The following is a 5827-nucleotide window of genomic DNA, read 5'->3' as shown; positions in this document are numbered from 1 at the left end:
TATTATAAAATCAAATTTGTTCACCCTTTTCACCTAATATAAGACTTCCTCACTCAAAAATGAAAATATGTCCATAACAGGGGAGTTATCTTTTTGAATACTATAACATATTTTAAGATATATACGTTATACTGTAATTATAAAACACGCTGGTGCAGACATTTATGCAAATATATATATATATATATATATATATCAGTTCACAAAATGGGTGGAGTGCATACCATTGCCATCACAGTCTGCGGACGTTATATATATATATATATATATATATAAAAAAGTCACAACACGTTTCCTATTATGATGATATATTTTTTATTTGTAACCTATTTTTGACCTGGATGAACTTTCATTTTTGTTTTCGCTTTCAGTTTGTTCATGCAAATGTAAATGTACAAACATGTTATTTAACACTTTCCTTGTTGAACATATCTTATACATTTTAAGTTAATATTTATTTGTTTGAATACATCATCACATAATATTTATCTTAAACTTTTATTGCTTTGAACTGAGATATATCTTGATGTACCGTCCACAAGATTTTAACAGAATTAAATTGACCATTTTAGGAAATTCGGTCGTCATCTGCAATCGTAACAATAGAAAATTGTTTAAGATGTATAATAATGTCCTTTATACAGAGTAAAAATAGCTGCTGGTAGGCGCGTCCATAAACGATCTTTGTGGTATTTTTCTGTAGGAAATGTTGTTTTCTTCTGTTAATTACCAGTCTTTACCATCTGTTTAAGTTAACTTGATTTACAGTGAAGTTTATGTATTATTGTTTTGTAATCCGCTAGATCGTTACGGAGATAATACCAAAAGATAAAAATCAAACGAATTTTATAATCTATTCAGCGCATAAATAAACTGTGACAGGAATGGAACTCCTGTAATTATAATTAGTAGTTGTGAATAACTTCCATCTTATTCAAAAATATTTTAAGGTGAAAAACAGAATGTCTTTCCATTTTTTACATATAAAATTGGAAGCAGAGGATAATTATGTCAGTCTTCTTTCCTTAAAATAAGCTTTTGTGTATTAGACCATACGATTATTTAATGCAGCTGGGATAATGTTATAATAAATACTACAATTTATGAACGAAGGGTAACACCTTTTGACGTAAATCGCAAACTAAATATTCAAATGCATAGAAAATGCAATTTAAGTAAAAATCAAACTTCTTTCAGGAGAATAAAAAGAAATTAATTTAGCACAGAAACATGAAAAATCATCCAAAATAGAAGGGGAATGTTTAGGTGGCCCAGACGGAAAACAGCAAGTAATCTAATTTCTATAAAGGTGTGAGCGCGGTTTCTTTGTACATGTTACTTTTGAATAACCACAAAGACCGTCATTTTTTCTAGAAAACAAAGAAACTTAGGAATTTCTGACGAAAATATGTTTGCCAAAGAAGTAATTGAAAAAAAAAAACAAAACAAAACAAAAAAAAAAAAAACACAAAAAACAATATTAGTAAAAAAACTGTAAAACTTAACCGTCATTTACAGGATTCTGAACTTTAAATAGCAGTTTCATTGACATCTTTTACTTCTGTCAATCAGATAATTTTATCTAAAATGCTGAATCAAAATTCTTTAAATATCAAACGAATTGTTGAAATCATAACGTATTTATCAATTACTGTTCCATTATCTGTTTGCGACTTAAAAGAACAACTTACCTGAGGCAGGCTGTTTGATTATCATTAACTTTCCAAACACTTTATGTTTTACACTTATATAAAATACAATGCAGTTTATAATCCCAAATAACTGATGTATTTATCAAAAACTTTATTTTTTAGTATTCCCTGTCAAGAGTGTTATTACGTTAACATAATATCACAAATCCTTAATGTTTAATGAAGTTAGTAGGCAACAACCCCATTCAATTGATTCGTTAAAATAAGTTTGAAAATTATGCTTGAGAAAACAAATATAATACCTTAACAAAGAATGAACAGAACGGCAATTCACCGTTTGCAATCTACTAATATGATTGGAGTGCACCCGCTAAAGGGTCATGTTTAAGACGACCTTTCCCAGCCAATCCGAGCCTTTTTTCTTTCTAAGTTTTGAAAGTGAAAATAGAAAGCTATATCTTAACCATAAAATCTATATTTAACAAGGATCCCAGGAAATATTTTCAGTTTCGTAAACGTTAAGTCGAACATTTTAGGAACATTATAACTGGTGCACTACACTTTTTAAAAATGAATATCCATGAAACAAATATGAAAGGAATAAAACACACAGATGTAACAAACGGACACATACATACATACATTAAAAATAAAGTTTAAGAAATCCGGTAGTTCAGACGGGCAAACAATTATAATAACATCTGATGACACGATCTAGACACTTTTATCATTAATTCCCAGGGAATTAGTTTAAGAATTCAGTACTTTCTTGTTATGGAGGTCTGTTGAAACATTTACGCTGATTGGTTGAAATAATATTAAAAGCGATGTTAGAAATCCTGAACTTAAATAATGGGTCGTCAGAACTTGTTTACTTCAGAAATGTTTGTATCCGCATAGTTACCTGTATGCATGCCTAATCTGTACAAACATGCCAGATATACCCGACTAATATGTCAGCAATTGAATATTGAACCTAATTTCTTGAAATAGGAGATCATTATATTGTTATCTGCCTTTAAATCTATACTTGGCTTGTTCTATCATGGCGGTTATAAATTCTGAATAATCTTGCTTAACTGGTTCAGTTCAGATCATTTTTGGTTATGTGAATTCTGATCTAACCGAGTGCAACGTTTACATAAACTTGACTTGCTTTTACAGTCGTTTTCCGAACTGGTACAATATTACTCTTTTTTTTTGCAGAGCGACACAACGCTTTTATTTTGAGATAAGGTTAGATCTTATAATTGTAAGACATGAAAAATCTCATAGAAATCGTAGTTTGCAAATTTAATGAGAAAGGTCAACTGAGATTGCAATAACGTCTAAATGCTGCAGTATTAAGGACTCCTATTATTGTCCCTTATAAACAAAACATGACATTCATACATTATAAAAGTAGCTTGAAATATGTTTGTTTATTTTGTTGGGTTTAACGTCGCACCGGCAAATAATAGGTCATATGGCGACATTCCAGCTTTGATGGTGGGGGAAGACCCCAGATACCCCTCCGTGCATTATTTCATCAAGAGCGGGCAATGGGGTAGAACCACCGACCTTCCGTAAGCCAGATGGGTGGCTTTCTCACATGAAGAATTCAACGCCCCGAGTGCGGTTCGAACCCACATCGATGAGGGACAAGTGATTTAATGTCAGCGACCTAAACCGCTCGGCCACGGAGGCCCCTTCAAAATGTGTAATTACTTTGTAAGCATACGCATAGTTGTCGAATTGAACACTGTTAATCGATATGCAATTATAACAATTCTGACATAAGGGGCTGTCGTCGTACTCGTATATGCTGAGTTATTGATTTTTTATATCACCCAAATGATACAGATATATCTTTTCTTTTGGACCTCCGTTGCCAACTGGTTAAGGTGGCTGACTTCGAATCACTTGCCCCTCACCGATGTGGGTTCGGGCCTCACTCGGGCCGGGCTGTTTCGGGCTTTGTGGGTTCGGGCTTTGGATTATTCATGTGAGGGAGCCATCCAGCAAGCTGGCTTACGGATGATCTGACAGTGATTTTACCAAAGTGCTCGCTCATGGTAAAATTAATGCACGGAGGAGCAAATGAGATCTTCCTCCATCATCAAAAGCTGGAAAGTCGCCATATGACCTATATCTGTGTTGGTGTGACATTAAATCTAACAAATCAAATCAAATAAAATCTGTCTCTATCTACATTTAGCTATATTCTCTTAAGACACTTTACTCATTGCTGGTCATATTTCTCTTAAAATGTAACGCTCAAAAACTGAGTTTTTAGATCATTTTGTTTACTATCAAAATCTTTTAATTATGGAAATATAACACCCTTTTTGATTGGTTATCTGTTATTCTCCTTTCTTAGGTCATAGGTTATTTTATACACACAGTTAGGTCACAGGTCATATTTGTATTCCTACGCCGTGGTTGATAAAAGAATATACTTTCGCGCCTTTCAGCACAGTTTTGTCAGACATATATCGAGAAAGATGTTCTTTTGAAAAATTTCTTCATGATTGGTAATTCTTGTTTCAGGTTCAGTGTTTAAGGTATTGAGACAAGAACTTAGACACTCCACTCGGTCAGCCTTTGCAGAAGTGACAAACAAAAACTTACGTATTCAGTGGGAAAGCTTTATTTTATTCTGTTTATATTTTAAACTATGCTTTTTACCGGCGTCAACGTCAGCCTTACAACTGTATGCACACTTTCTTAGTAGAACGTTCGTATCTGTCGACAGTAAAAGAAATTACATCAGCGGTGTCAAAACTTTACATTTGTGTTTAGGATATAATATTGATCATATTAATTCATACTTGATTAATCTCTCACTTAAAGGAATACAAAGATTGAACCCAAGATCAGTCAAACGAGCTGAACCGATTACTTTAGAAATTTTATTACAAATACATGATAATTTAGACTTTTCATTTCCAGAAATACGGTCTACTGGTGTTTATTTTTATTCGCATTTTTTCTCGTTGCCAGGAAATCAAACTTGGTTCCTTCTAGTTCTTCTGACATAAGAAAAGGTCATAATTTAAGCACTAACGGTGTACAATATTTCGAAACTGGTCATTCAAACTGGTAAAAAATTATTCATTTTGGAGAAAGAGAGGTTATTAGTCCTTTATTAAGACTTAAAGATTCAAGATTATGTCCAGTAGTAGCATATGAACAACTCCAGACATTAAAATTACATAGACATAACCATATCTTATTTTCTCTTCCTAATGGCTCTTATATTACATACCATAAGTTCCAGAAAAAGTTAAGGGAATGCATCGGTTCAATAGGTTTACATCCTAAGCTCTTTTCAAGTCATTCATTTAGACGCGGTTTCACTACCCTAGCTCACAGGTCAAATATTCCACCAGAACATATTCAACTCTTGGGTGACTGGAAGTCCGACGCCTATAAATCATATTTAGAACTAAATTAGTCCGATAAGATAGCCATTTTGTCACGTATGTTTGATACTATCCAATATAGAAGTTAAGGTTTTCTCATTACAGATATACGAGTTCACATAATATCTGACTCCATAGCCAAGAATGTGGATGGTATTTGGTACACGAAGGTTCGTGCATTCCCTGGAAGTAATCTCGTTAGAATCACAGCCAAGATACAACGTGACCATTATTAAGTTGAAAAACCTTTTACAATTATACATATTGGAACCAACGATATCAATTCACACGATAAATTGTCAGTAGATCAGATTTTGAGTTATTACTATTATCATATCCATTTCTTCTACACATATTGTCATCTCCAGTATTTTGCCTCGACCGATAGATTATACATTAACGAACGAAACGGTTAAACTTGTAAACAAACGGTTGGAAGCTAAATGCAAAGAACGCAATTGTCAGTTCATTCATTCATATCGGCCTTTTTTCTATCGAGGTAAACCCGTTTCAGACTTGTACGCAGTAAGGGACGGGGGATTACATTTAAACTGTGAAGGTACGCGTTTATTAAAGAAATTTTTCATTCATACAATATCACATTTACTTAAAGGAAAATTTGCTATGTAAAAGGATGTTACCAAAGACCAACAGGTGGTACAAATATAGTCATATCTTGGTAAATTTAAGCTCACAACTCACTGTGAACATATGTTGTTGACACAATATACAATAATTAGTTTTACAATTGCTATTTTTACAAAACCTGTA

Source organism: Mercenaria mercenaria, unplaced genomic scaffold (genome assembly GCF_021730395.1).
Source record: "Mercenaria mercenaria strain notata unplaced genomic scaffold, MADL_Memer_1 contig_3131, whole genome shotgun sequence".
In the NCBI taxonomy this organism is placed as follows: domain Eukaryota; kingdom Metazoa; phylum Mollusca; class Bivalvia; order Venerida; family Veneridae; genus Mercenaria; species Mercenaria mercenaria.
The sequence above is the reverse complement of the archived record's forward strand: the minus strand, read 5'-3'. Positions refer to the sequence as shown.